At 32.9% G+C, this 15,849-nt stretch overlaps 1 protein-coding gene across 3 annotated transcripts in view; it reads right to left on the bottom strand.

Moving 5' to 3' along the window:
- The window catches only part of pld1b (phospholipase D1b), a 41,935-nt gene extending 30,089 nt beyond the window's left edge, over window positions 1–11,846 (bottom strand). Inside the window, exons 1-2 of one of the 3 annotated variants that reach the window (XM_051098565.1) lie at window positions 11,750–11,790; window positions 11,343–11,433 (exon numbers count right to left, since the gene is read on the bottom strand). The gene's annotated coding sequence lies outside the window, so the exon portion shown is untranslated. Of the gene's footprint in view, window positions 1–2,471; window positions 2,611–11,342; window positions 11,434–11,749 lie in introns of those variants that run through there. The other 2 variants (XM_051098567.1, XM_051098566.1) reach the window with 2 other exon arrangements.
- Window positions 11,847–15,849: the final 4,003 nt, after the last annotated feature.

Raw genomic sequence — 15,849 nt, 5'->3', positions numbered from 1 at the left:
TCAGTTGTATTGCTGTCTATGCAGGGTCAGAAAGCTCTCAGATTTCATCAAATATATTTTAATTTGTGTTCTGAAAGTCTTACGAGTTTGGAACAACATGGCTGTGAGTAATGGCAGAATTTAAATTTTTGGTGAACTATCCCTTTAAAATCTAGTTTTGCAAAGTTTTATGTTGTTTTCGGGGTTTTTTTAGCTTTTATATTAGCAGTCTGCACTTTAATCATTTACATTCTAGGCTTTTAGGAAAAAAGACTGCATGCTCAATAGTTAAATGCGATCCGGGAACCAGCGAGGTACTGACCCATGCTTTGTTCCGCAGGTTGCTCCAATGGGACTATCCCTGTAATTAATGCACAGCCAATAGTGCCCGCTGAAAGGTATCTGTTTGACTGGCAAGTGACCAAGTCTTTTCAAACACAGAAGCAGGAAAAAGGGCCACTGTGTCCTTGTGTGTGGAGCAACTTGATGAAGCATGTCCCTCTATAACAGTAAACATGCAGAACAGTACTGTCGTGCAGGGAAATGACGTTAATGTGGTAATACCGGTTTGACTAAACAGAAACTCCAACAAAAACACCTTGCCCTGATACAAACATCACTTCCACGAGGTTCAAATAACATGAAAGAGAGAAATTAAGAATGAATGATTAACTTAAAGAGACCTGACAATACAATATTATATTGATATTTGAATCAAAATGCAATAATATTACATTTTTTTCAATAGTTTATTAGTGCATCATAATTCCAGACCTGACTATATTATGATTTCTCTCATTCAGCACCACGTTTTCCCTCAAAAAAATATGAATGGGAAAAAATTATTTATGCAGTAAGAATATTGGTATAGTATTGCGAGATAAAGTATTAAAATACCTTGAAATAGAGATTTTTTTTCTCCCTTTTAACATGCCTACTGTATCAGTCAAAAAATGTGGACACATTTTTAAATTCATTCTTCATTTATTTTTTACTATTTTCCACATTTTAGAATAACATTAAATCTATGAAACAACACAAATGGAAGTATGGCAATTAAAATATAACAATATAAGACTATATATATATATATATAACTTACAAAAAATGCAAACAAATAAAGTGTTATATTATTATATTTTAATTTTCTTATATATATTTTTGCTGCTTTTAAGTTCATATACTGGCCACTTGTACTATACCAAAAAAAATATATATAAAAAAAAAAAAAAAAATCAAAATAAAATAAAATAAATAGAAAAAAAATAAATAGAAAATAAAAGATAAAATAAAATTAGGGCTGTCAAATTAATCACGATGAAAAATAAAAGTTTGAGTTTGCCTTAATTTATGTGTGTTATGTGTGTACTATGTGTAATTATTATGTATATATAAATGTACACAAATTAATGTATACATTTAACAGAAATATGTTATTTATGTACAAAATATTTTTATTTAAATTTAATATATAAAATTATAATGAATACATATACTTGTAAATATTTCTTAAATATATACGTGAATCGAACGTATATATTTAAGAAACGTATATATATGTAAATATATACGTGAATCGTGAAAACGAAATATAAAATTAAATAAAAAGAAATAAAATATGAAGAAAAAGAAAAAGGAAAAAAGAAGAAAAAAAAAAAATATATATATATATAAGAAAAAAAAGAATAATAATAAAGAAAATGAATGGAAAAAAAAAAAAAGAAAAAGACATAAAAGAAAAGAAAAGAACAATATAATTTTAAAAATAAATAAAAAAGGTGCAACTTATATTTGTCTCCAGATAAATTTCAGCCTTTAGATCATAAGTTCTTTATGATCATAAGAAACAAACCAAGTCAAATGCATCCAAACTTTTCTCTGGCACTCTATCTGAAGCCATTCACCCAAACATCGCTGGTGTGTGGAACATTACTTTGATAACTGATAAAATACTAACATTGTTACTACAGCAAACCACAGTTGACCCAAATGCAAATACAAGCAACATTTCCATGTACATTGCAAAGACTGGTGCGAAGCACACACTTCCAGACACAAATTTGTTAGGCAAACAACATCCATTGTTAGAGGAATATGCTCTTCTCTATAAAGGTAGCTGCTTTAATTGCAATTACTATTTTTAAAAAAAAATATAATGTATGCCTATATTACACACTGACATTCCACAGTCAGTGACTCACACTCTCCCACATACGTGTAGACAAACATCTTAAAAATCACACCCTTTGTGCAAACGCAGATCTTTCTGATGGCTCAGTGTGCATAAAACTACATGCATTTTCAACTAGTAGTCACCCCTATCTTAAAAGTCAAAAGTGACCCGCGGCAGAAGAGTTCCTTCCTCATTTCTGCCTGTCTGAAATGCATCATCTAAACTGTTTCAACCATTCATAAAGAGGATATTTCCATTTAAAAATATGCAGAGTTGGTATGATAGTATATTTGATTGACGTTAAAGAATGTTCACTAACCTGCCCGTGCACAGGCAGAGATGCCTCCATCATTTCTGTTATCCTCTGCGTCTTCTCCTCTCCAGAAAGTCAAAATAAGCAGAAGCGAGTAATAGAGTCAAACACGCACTGATACGGCGCTCACAGGCAAACAGCAGAGTGTCGGAGTATATGTCCATAAATAATGGGGGCTGAAACAGTAGTCACATGCCAAGAGGGGGAGGAGCCGCACTAGCCTTACCAAAGATGCACCACCATGCTTCTTGTGCCATATGTTTTGTGTGGGATGTGCTTTTTTATCCCTCCTCTTGAAAACTGACATTTCTTCCTCAGAAGTGCCATTTAAGTTAATATTTGCCAGATGATTCAGGGCCAACATCTTGTATAACTCTTATCTCCTACTCTTATCGCTGAGTGGTTTGAGTCTAGACACAAACATCGCATTCACAGCAGCCTCATTTGTTTTTATTCACATCAGTCTAATAGATGCACACAAGCTTCTGGGTTCCTAGCATTTAAGACAAAGCAGCGAAGCAGCGTTTGAGCCCACAGTGGTTGTTGTTCTCGGGGAGAAAGCTGTTATTAAATGTTCATCTCCTGGTAGGACTGCATGGCAGATGACATGACAGTCCATACACACCCACACGCCGTACAGTCACACATAAAGCGAGCGTGCCGCTCGTGTTTGAAATGTAACACTTGTGGCTCTCTTAACGGTGATGGAAACCTGAGATACAGAAGAAAGTAACAAAAACTACCAGCATAGATAGTTAAATGTGATAAAGGACATAACTGTGATGTTTCTTTACACAAACACAACTAGTAGACGTTGAACTACTCATATTACACTGGATGAGACCGTATAACCCTCATTTACATCGCTAACCAAGTGTTATATTTAGTCATCCATTTAGTCACTCCTTTTTTATAAATCCCCAAAAACCCTAAACACTCATAATTATCAAGCGTTTTGATTTTCTGAGCAGTATGATGTCATATTGCTCAGGCTCCGCCCACGACTGCTGGCGGACTGTCCCATATTAGCATATTTCCACTCTCAGCCATTTGTTTGCCATTTTCTCTGCATTTGAGCAACTGTAGCGACGACAATGTCTTTTAAGCAATGCAGGTGTTTTGTATTTGAATGTAAAAGAGAACGGGTCTTCATTTTCTCCCGACATCGGAGCCACTGAGGACAACGCATTTAATAAGCTTTGTTTTTTAATGGTAACGCGCCACTGAATACACAAAAAAAAAGAGGGGGCGGGGTGAGCAGTAGCTCATTAGGATTTAAAGAGACATGCACCGAAATGGGTCGCCGTGAACAGAGCTGTTTTTGACATGGTAAAAAGGGTGTCGTTTTACACGACCATTGAGAAATTTTAAGCATTTAAAGTATTGGGGATTGGATGTTCCCTTTAAGTACAATCAACTTGGCTGTTCAAGATATTTAAACTTAAATTACATTAAAATGGCAAAAAAAAAAAAAAAAAAATGTAATGTAAAAACACGTGTTTTCTTAACTTATTGGTCTTTTTTTTTTGTTACAGTGTGGAATATAATTGTGTTTTGGTCCTGACCTATAAATAATAATAATTATAATAATGTGTCTAGTAGCATATTATTGTATTTGTGATGTTTACATTGCAAAAAATGTAATAAGTATTCAAATGAAATGATATAAATACACTACTGTTCAAAAGTTTGGGGTCAATAAGATTTTTTTAATGTTACAAAAGATTTGTTTTAAATAAGTGCTGTTTTCAACACTGATAATAAAAATGCTTTTTGATGAAATTAGCATATTAAATTGATTTCTGAAGGAAATTGCTCTAATTTCGCCATTGCAGGAATAAATTACATTTTAAAACATAATAAAATAGATGACAGTTATTGTAAAATATTAACGCTTCTTGATGAAATTAGCATTTTAAAATGATTTCTGAAGGAAACTGTTCTAATTTAGCCATTGCAGGAATAAATAAAACATAATAAAATAGACTATAGTTATTGTAAAATATTAATGCTTCTTCACTGTAAAAAACAATTTGTTGAGTCAACTTAAAATAATCTGTAACCTGGCTGCATTAAAATTTTAAGTTCAGTCAACTCAAAAAAAGTTTATTCAACTTGAAATGTTAAATTATACTAAGTGACAACTTAGATATTTATGTTAAATCAACTTAAAATTAAGGCAGCTGGGTTACTTACCCATCTGTTAAGTTTAGCAAACACAAACATCTAAGTTGTTACTTAGTACAACTTAACATTTCAAGTTGAGTAAACTTATTTTAGTTGACTGAACTTAAAATTTTAAGGCAGCAGGGTAACAAATTATTTTAAGCTGACTCAACAAATTGTGTTTTTATTTTTTACAGTGTTGATGAAATTAGAATTTTAAATTGTTTTCTGACGGAAATTGCTCTAATTTAGCCACTACAGGAATAAATGACATTTTAAAACATAATGAAATAGACGACAGTTATTGTAAAATATTAATGCTTCTTGATGAAATTAGCATTTTAAAAAGATTTCTGAAGGAAACTGCTCCAATTTAGCCATTGCAGGAATAAATGACATTTTAAAACATAATAAAATAAATGACAGTTATTGTAAAATATATTTAAAAAAAAAAAAAAAAAAAAACAATATTACAATATCACACTTTTATTGCATTTTTAATATAATAAATGCAGCCTTAAGACTGAGGCTTTCAAAAACTAAAATTAATTAATAACGTTTTTTAAAGATATTTCAGAAATTAAAAATTTATATATACACACGACCAGTCAGACGTTTTTGAAAAATTTTAGTTTTTTTTTTAAAGAAGTCTCTTCTGCTCACCAAGCCTGTATTTATTTGATCCGAAGTCCAACAAAAACAGTAAAATGCTGAAATATTTTCTTTACTTAAAATAACTGTTTTCCATTTAAATATATTTTAAAATGTAATTTATCCCTGTGATTTCAAAGCTGAATTTTTAGCATCATTACTCCAGTCACATGATCCTTCAGAAATCACTCTAATATTGTGATTTGCTGCTCACAAAAAAAATGTTATTATTATTATTATTATTCTGAAAACAGCAGAGTAGAATATTTTCAGGTTTCTTTGATGAATAGAAAGTTCAGAAGAACAGCATTTATCTAAAATAGAAATCTTTTGTAACATTATAAATTAATCTTTATTAATCCCCAAAAGTTTCATTTATTAGTTAAAATAAAAATGTAATGTTTAATGTAATGCAATATTCCTTCATCTGCGTGTAAAAACTAGCAAAAAAAAAAAAAAACCTAGTGACAAAAATGAGTTTTGAAATCAAAAGTCTGATCTGCTGAATGCAATCTGTCTGCATGAGTCATTAAAGTCATCAGACATGAATCTTCGACTTAGAATCTAAAACAAGCTTTGTTCTTTACTCCTTCCCACCCTTGAACAACATTAGATGGAGATGGAGTCATGACCACACAGACCATGTTGATCGGTTTTATCCAGGCACTGTGTGCGGGTGATATATTAACTGCATGTCCAATAGAACGCATCCTACTGCTTTTGTAATGGGCTTACATAAAGAATTACAGAGGAGGGCTACCACGCCACTGCCAGGAATTTCTTTCAGTGTTTATTTATTTATTTATTTTTTTATTGAACATCAATGCACAATGCAGGCATGTTACCAGCTAATGCCCAGAGAACAGATAATTACGGCACTGCCGAGCACATCCACAAACAAGCACTGAATCCACAATGAACCATTACTATACTGTTTATGACTGCGGCGATATTATTCAAACGAGCATCTTCATACTGTCTGAATCATAACTGCATTCCACCAGTTACCTAATGAGATTTCCCTAATGTTTTTTTATACACAAAACACTGCAGGCATGACATTCGGGTAAATCATTGGAGTAAGCGCCCTCTAGTTGTGACTGACATGTATTGCTTATTTAATTTCCTCCTCAGCCTACAGCAAGTGACTTTTGTAATATTGTTAAACTCACTGTGATTTGATTAAAACAGCTTGTGATTTAATTTAACACCAGTTCTGCTAACTGCAATTCTGTCTACCCTAAAAAAAGCACTGTTATGCTCAGTATCTGCCCACTGTTGTTGTAAAACTAAACTTCTCCTTTTGAGAATTAACAAAGACACATACATAAACAGTGTTACAATACACAGAGGATATTGATGACTGAGGACATATTTAATTAAAATAAATAAATAAATAAATAAAGATTTAATACAAATATCAAATCAGATACCAAAAGTCAAAATTCACTCAACTTTAGGCCAACTTTGCTTATCATCGGAACAGATTAGGAGAAATTTAGCATTACATCACTTGCTCACCAATGGATCCTCCGCAGTGAATGGGTGCCATCAGAATTTGGCCTAATAAACCTAGATGAATTTGTTTTTCCAAACATGCTGGTTTCGCTTCACAACATGTTAACTGAGGAACATGTGCATTATTGTGATGTTTTTATCAGCTGTTTAGACTCTCATTCTGACGGCACCCATTCAATGCTAAGGATGCATTTGGGAGCAAGTGTTGTAACGCTAAATTTCTCTAAATCTGTTCTGATGAACTCATTTTTATCTTGACATGGATAGTCTGAGGGTGAGTAAATATATCTCGTGAACGCGTACGACATTTAGCAAAAGTTAGAGATTAGTTTATAAAGCTTTAAATATGGATTTTTTTTTTTAAAGGAACGCCATTCTCCCGTGAACGTGCATACAACAATTAGCGGAGATTAGCTAGAGATTACAGTTTATAAAATTTTAAATATGGAAATTTTTCTAACACAAAGACAACGATTTGCTTCAGAAGGCCTTTATTAACCACGCAGAGCCGTGTGGAGCACTTTTTATAATGGATTGATTCACTTTATTGGACTTTAAAATTTTCAAAATTATTTATTTATTTAAGTAATTGCCTATTTATTTATTTAAATCATTGTCTATGTATTTACTTATGTATTACTTATTTATGTCATTGCATATTTATATTATATTGTTAAATAAATAAATATGCAATGACTATGAATAAATAAGTATGCAATGATTTAATAAATAAATAGACAATGACTTAATAAATAAATATATAAATACACAATGACTTAATAGATAAATGACTAAATATGCAATGACTTAATAAATAAACAGATAAATAAATGACATGCAATGACTTAGAAATAATTATGCAATAACTTAATAAATAATTGTGCAATACCTTAAGAAATAGGCAAATAAACATATTTATTATTTAGTTGTCTTTGCATATTTATTTATTTATTCAAAGCCATTGCCGATATTAACTAATTTATTTATTTAAGTCACTGCATATTTATTTATTTAATAAATCGTTGTTTATTTACTTTTTCTATTAATTTATTTAAATAAATATATAAATATGCAATGACTAAATAAATAAATAAATAAATATGCAGTGACTTAATAAATTAATAAATATATATATATATATATATATATATATATATATATATATATATATATATATATATATATGCAATGCCTTTAAGTAAATAAATAAATAAATGCCATTGCAACAAATGCTATCATGATGTATAAGCATTATCTATCTATCTATCTATCTATCTATCTATCTATCTGTCCATCTATCTATAATAGCTTGAGTGTGAGTAAATCATGGGGTAATTTGAACTTTTGGGTGGACTATTCCTTTAAAGGAATAAATGAAGCTACAGATTAGAAGGCCTTTATTAACCAGTGTGGAGCGCTTTTGTATGATGGATTGATGCACTTTATCTGACTTCAAAATCTCAACACCCATTCACTGCTATTATGAAGCTTGAAAGAGCCAGGACATTTTTTTAATATAACTCATATTGTATTCATCTGAAAGCATGAAGTCATATACACCTAGGATGGCTTGAGGGTGAGTAAATCATGGGGTAATTTTTGTTTTTTTTGGTGAACTGTCCCTTTAAATTACTATTCTGATTTACTCGTGATCTGTTTATTATATTAAAGTGAAGACAGAGCGATTGAGTGTGTGTGTCTGGTCACAGGACTTTCATTAAGATACCAGTCATTCCTGTCGTCTTGAAAGTGGCTCACAAATGCATATCAACAAACACTTGGGTACAACTACACATCTAAAACTGCTGACAAAAGCTCTTCAGCTCTGTATAGTCAGTGCACTGACTCATGATAAAAGATTCTAGTTCCACAGAACAATCCCAGATACAAGAACATTAAAAATAAACACAGTATCTTAGGATCTATTGCTCATCCTCACTTGAACTCAACTTCCTGTCCCTTGAGAAAAACATACAGTTACACATAGACCACAAGCTTGGTTTCCTCTTTCCTCAAGACCAACACACATGCTTGGTCATATCACTGTTTAACTTTGAAAAAAAGTAAAAACAACCACTTCTCTAAGGATTTACCATGGTGAAATGGTTCTCAAATATACATCTAATGGTTTCAGGTGCATTGCAAAGAGGATTCAGTGTTTGAAGATGCACATGAACCACAATGAGAGCACATGACCACCAATGACAACCCAAAGACAGCTTTGATCATGTGACCAGCATGCAAAAGTGGTAACTCGTCTCGTACACCCACTGTGTTTAATGAAAGCGGAGGAAGGTTGATGTGGCTGCAGGGGAAAAGGCGGTTTAGCAGCTCTTGTAGCTTGGCAACACTTTTATCAAGGTAACATACAGCAGATATGACATGTAGATTAGGCGTCTCCTCATGTATAATTAGCATTATCACCTGACAACTCTGCTGTAATCAATAGACCTGTCATATCTCGTGATCCATGGCTCGAGTACTCAGAAACCACGCCTGTGGGTCAAGAAACGTGCAGTAGTACAATACTTTGTACCCGATACATAAACACTCTATCTAAATGTGTGTTGTTGTCATAAGTGGAAGTTAGCCTAATTAGGGGACAAAGGGTAAAATAGCAACTCTTCACAATGCAAAACACACAAGTCAAACACCTTCCCACTAAGTCAACTGGGCACTCCCATTCTGTCCCGGGATCCTTGAGGGGATCCTACTGATACGGCAAGAAATAAAATCTAGTCTATAATGATTACAATATAATCCTGGTTTATGTAAAGGTTCAAGTGCCAAACCTAAGCAAGATTTTGATCTTAGAAAGATTTTAATCTAGAAAATGATGCATATTCATCACACACTTTCAGGTGAATCTCTCACAAAAACTGCCAGGAATTGTCCAGGGCACAATTCACAATGAAAAGAAAGAAAGAAAGAAAGAAAGAAAGAAAGAAAGAAAGAAAGAAAGAAAGAAGCCTTTAAATAAATAAATAAATAAATATGCAATGACTTAATAAATAGATAAATAAATAACATGCAATGACAATAAATAAATATGCAATGACTTAATGAATAAATAAATAAATAGACAATTATTTATTTATTTTTAAAGCCATTGCCTATTTATTTATTTATTTATTTATTTATTAAGTAGTTGCCTATTATTTATTAATTTATTTATTAAGGGACTGAATATTTATTTATTTATTTAGTCATCGGATGTTTATATTATATTATTAAATAAATAAATAAATAAATATGCAATGACTTAATGAATAAATAAATACATAAATAGACAATTATTTATTTATTTTTAAAGCCATTGCCTATTTATTTATTTATTTATTTATTAAGTAGTTGCCTATTATTTATTAATTTATTTATTAAGGGACTGAATATTTATTTATTTATTTAGTCATCGCATGTTTATATTATATTATTAAATAATTAAATAAATAAATAAATATGCAATGACTTAATAAATGAATGATTAAATAAATAAATAAATAGACAATGACCTAATAAATTAATATACAAATATGCGATGAATTAATAAATAAATAGATATATAAATATGCAACATCTTAATAAAAAACAAATAGGCAAAGACATAACTAAATAAACAAATAAATATTTGCCTATTTATTTAGTTATTAAGTCATAGAATATTTATTTATTTAGCCACTGCATATTTATGTAATTATTTAAGTCATTGCATATTTACTTTTTTTTTATTTATTAATTAATTAATTTATTAAAATAAATATACAATGGCCTAATAAATGAATAAATAAATATATGCAATGACTTAATAAATAAATAGATAAATACATAAATATGCAATGCCTTTAAATAAATAAATAAATAATAGGCAAATATTTATTTGTCTATTTAGTTACGTCTTTATTTATTTATTTTATTTGCCTATTTATTTAGTTATTAAGTCACTGCATATTTATTTATTTATTTATTTATTTATTTAAAGCAATTGCCTATTTATTTATTTTTAAAGTACTCCAAATGTATTTATTTTTTAAGTCTTTGCATATTTATTTTTCTATTTATTTATTTAAATAAATATATAAATATGCAATGGCCTAATAAATAGTTAAATAAATGCAATGACTTAAATAAATAAACAAATATGCAATGACTTAATAAATAAATAAATAAATAAATAAATATGCAGTGCCCATAAATAAATAAATGCCAGTGAAACAAATGCTATCATGATGTATAAGCATTATCTATCTAGCTATGTATTTATGTGTATCTTCTTTTGATTAAATTGTTATTTTAAGAAATGCTTACTCCAAGGTTTTTTTAGAGAATTCATAATGGTTCTTCTATGGCATCACTGTAAAACCCCCCTTTTTGATTCTTTATTTTTTAAGAGTATGGGAATCTCTTTATGAGAAAAGCTCCAAATGATGCTACATGGAGTGAACAGTCACATGTCGTAGGGTCGTATAAATGTTCCACACAAAATATTAACATACAGTGAAGTGCACACAGTGAGCTAAACTCTTATGTTTGTTGAGTATTTACCTTAAAGCCGTCAGTCAGTTGTAGCAGTCACTGTAACTAAGAATCAGTTCTAGTCTCCGAAGTTGTCCTTCAGGTACGGCAGGTTGTTTGCCTTTGCAAAATCAGTGGGTGTGGGCAATCGAAACATAAATGCATGATTTGAAAGGTGTAACACTCAAGTTCTTACTGTAGTTAATCTAAGCACATTAATTCCCAAGGCGTCTCTATCATTGATTGATCTGATGTAATGCAGTCTAGAAGCAATATATGGCTGCCACCTTCTGTTGCCATGCGTTTCAACCCAGTCACTTTTACTGCACTGCATTCAGCCAAGATGTCATCACTTTTCCGCGTGTTAAAACTTACTCAGATCAATTCAACCCACAGAACAGAGCCTTACTTAGTCATATTAAGTAACGTAAACTTACCTTATAAAGAACTGGAGGCACGACCGCCCTGATGTGAATCTGCTTGTCAAATGTAAAGTCGGCGCTAGAGGAGGCGAACGCGGATCATCTGGTCGCGCTTCCTCTTCTGCACTGTTGGACCCGCCCATCTAAATTATGCATGGACGTCCACACCGGCTCAGATGTTATTTAGTGTTAAAAATAACAATTATAATGTTCAAACCCTGATATATATTTGTTTTTAATCTGGTTTTTAAAATATATTAAGGAAGTAAAAGGTACAGCAGATGTATATTTAGTAGTTTATGAGAAATTTAATCAGCTAAGAAGCCTTTCAAAAGTGTTTATGTGGATTATATGTGACCAGTGTCTGGGAAGAGTTTTCGGTCTTGGAGTTTGTGGGATTTTGAACGTCTTTGCGTGGGTCGACGGTGTTGCTCTAAGTGGGTTTCTCTCAATACTCATAAGCGGAAAATTGAAAACCCGTCATGGATCAGGAGCCAAGCGATGACGGAACGCTTTGTGTTGGAATTGTGCCAGTCCGCTCCATACATTTACGACGTTCCAGACCAGCTTTTAGTGCGCTACTGAGGTGATACTCATACCTCAGTTGGCGTACGTTTTTGTTTATTGTCGTTGGCGAAGAACTATAACCAACCATGTTTTTTGATGCATTGATTACTACTTGTATAATCATAGTTTTACTACAAATACCATGGCTGAACCATGGTTAGTGTAGCAAGACCATGGTTACCATGGTTTAACTATAGTAACTATGTTTTTTTGGTATTGTTTGTAGTAAAACCATGGTTAATTTTTGTAAAGGTAAACAAAATAGACAGTTTTTAACAAAAAAAGGTAAAATTATACATAATTAATTTACTTGTTTACAGAACTGCTGTCTGGGTAGAGTTTTTTGTCTTGGAGTTTGTGGCATCTTGTACATCTTTGCGTGGTGTTCTCTGGCTCAACAGTGCTTGTAATCGAAAAATGGAAAACCCGTAGTGGATCTGGAGCCGAGTGATGATGGAACTTTGAGCTGGAATTGTGCCACTCTACTCCATAAGTCAAGTCAAGTCAAGTCACCTTTATTTATATACCGCCTTTAACAATACAGAATTGTGACAAGGCGGCTGTACAGTATTAAATAGGAAACAGTACATAAACAATGCCAAAGGCAACAGTAAACACTCACATTTTAGCTAAAGGTAGTTAATCAGAAATAATAAAATAAAATGCAATATTGTGTTAAGAGAAAGTGTCCCCAACTAAGCAAGCCAGAGGCGACAGCGGCAAGGAACCAAAACTCCATCGGTGACAAATGGAGAAAAAACCTTGGGAGAAACCAGGCTCAGTCGGGGGGCCAGTTCTCCTCTGGCCAAAGTTCCCGTGGTCTTGTGCCGACAGCCGTCTAGGTGATGTGGTCTTCACTGTGGATCCGTCTCTGGGGCTCATCTAGTTGATGTGGACTCCGCTGACATTCAGGGCTGCAGAGGTCGTCTCTAGGTGCTGATCCACCATCTGGGCTGGGTTCGGACTGGATCCGGGGGACTGCAGTGACCATCTGATCTGGATACGGACTGGATCTGGTGGTTAATGTGACCTCGGAATAAGAGAGAAACAGACTAATATTAGCGTAGATGCCATTCTTCTGGCGATGCACTGAGTACATCGGGTGTTATGGGAAGTGTTCCCGGTTCCGGTTGACCTAATTAGTGCAGCCTAACAATCCTTTAACGGATTTGAATTATAGGAATATGTTGATTTGTTATGTGTAAGCAAGGTTAAAGAGATGGGTCTTTAATCTAGATTTAAACTGACAGAGTGTGTCTGCGTCCAGAACATTGTAGGGTAGATTGTTCCAGAGTTTGGGCGCTAGATAAGAAAATGATCTCCCGCCCGCGGTTGATTTTGATATTCTCGGTATTATCAAATTGCCAGAGTTTTGAGAACGCAGCGGACGTGAGGGACTATAATGTGATAGGAGCTCGCTCAGGTACTGAGGAGCTAAATCATTCAGGGCTTTGTAAGTAATTAGCAAGATTTTAAAATCTATACGATGTTTAATAGGGAGCCAGTGCAGTGTTGACAGAACCGGGCTAATATGATCATACTTTTTGGTTCTAGTAAGAACTCTAGCTGCTGCATTTTGGACCAGCTGGAGTTTGTTTATTAAGCGAGCAGAACAACCACCCAATAAGGCATTACAGTAATCTAACCGTGAGGTCATAAATGCATGAATTAATGTTTCAGCATTTGACATTGATAGCATAGGTCATAGTTTAGATATATTTTTGAGATGGAAAAATGCAGTTTTGCAAATACTAGAGATAAATACTATATTCGTGACGTTCCAGACCGGCTTTTTGTGCACTAATGAGGTGAAGCACACAACTTATTTGTGACCCTGGACCACAAAACCAGTCATAAGTGTCAATTTTTCAAAATTGAGCTTTATACATCATCTGAAAGCTGAATAAATAAGCTTTCCATCGATGTATAGTTTGTTAGGATAGAACAATATTTAGCCGAGATACAACTATTTCAGTATATGGAATCTGAGGGTGCAAAAAAAAATCAAAATATTGAGAAAATCGCCTTTAAAGTTGTCCAAATTAAGTTCTTTGCAATGCATATTACTAATCAAAAATTAAATTTTGATATATTTACAGTAGGAAATTTACAAAATATCTTCATGGAACACGATCTTTACTTAATTTCCTAATGATTTTTGGCATAAAAGAAAAATCTGCCATTTTGACCCATACAATGTATTTTTGGCTATTGCTACAAATAAACCCCAGCGACTTAAGACTGGTTTTGTGGTCCAGGGTCACATTTGGCCTACGTTCTTGTTTATTGTTGTTGGCGAAGAAGTAAACAAACTAGACAATTTGTCTCTGAAAAATAAGTCGAATAATACATAGCCTAATGAATATTTTACATGTTTATAGAACTGCTGTCTCGGGAGAGTTTTCAGTTTTGGAGTTTATGGAATTTGTGCGTGGCATTTTCTTGCTCAACAGCATTGCTCGAAGTGGGTTTCTCTCAGTACTGGTAAGTGGAAAATGGAAAACCCGTAATGGATCTGGAGCCATGACAGAATGCTTTGAGCTGGAATTGTGTCACTCCGCTCCATATATTTACGACGTTCCAGACTGGCTTTTAGTGCGCTACTGTGGTGACACTCACAAATCAACTGACCTGCGTTCTTGTTTATTGTTGCTGAAGAACTAAACAAGACAATTTTTGCCTCAAAAAAAGTTGAATAACACAGTATTTTACATGTGTACAGAACTTCAGTCTGGGGAAGGTTTTCGGTCTTGGAGTTTGTTGGATTTTGAACGTATTTGCGTGGCGTACTCTCGCTCGACAGCGTTGCTTTAAATGGTTTTCTCTCAGTACTCGTAAGCGGAAAATGGAAAACCCGTGATGGATCTGGAGCCGAGTGATGATGAAATGCTTTGAGCTGGAATTGTGGCACTCCGCTCCATACATTTACGACATTCCAAACCGGCTTTTAATTTGCTACTGAGGTGACATGGTCCTTTGTTATTGTCGTTGGTGAAGAATTAACTAAACTAGAAAATTTTTGTCTGAAAAATAAGTTGAATAATACATACTGAATATTGTACATGTTTACAGAACTGCTGTCTGGGTAGATTTTTCGGTCTTGGAGTTTGTGGGATTTAGAACATCTTTGTACTTGTATGCAGAAAATGATAAACCCGTAATGGATCTGGAGCCGTGTGTTCTGATGGAACACTTTGAGCTAAAATTGTTACTCCGGTTCATATTCTTACTATGTTCCAGACCGGCTTTTAGTGCACTACTATGATGACACAACTCAATTTGCATATGTTCTTGTTTATTGTCATTGGCAAAGAACTAAACAAAAAAGCCAATTTTTGTCTGAAAAATACATTGAATACATAATGAAAATTTTGTTTACAGAACTGCAAAAAAAAGAAAAAGAAGTTGAATAATACATAGCCTAATGAATATTTTATACATGTTTACAGAACTGCTGTTATAGGAGAGACGTTATAAAGTTTGTCAGATTTTAAACGTCTTTGTGAAGGCGTTGCTCGAAGTGGGTTTCTTGTACTTGTAAGCGGAAA

The sequence above is a fragment of the Labeo rohita genome, chromosome 24, assembly GCF_022985175.1.
Source record: "Labeo rohita strain BAU-BD-2019 chromosome 24, IGBB_LRoh.1.0, whole genome shotgun sequence".
Lineage (NCBI taxonomy): Eukaryota > Metazoa > Chordata > Actinopteri > Cypriniformes > Cyprinidae > Labeo > Labeo rohita.
Note: the sequence above shows the minus strand (reverse complement) of the source record. Positions and strands in the feature narration are given on the sequence as shown.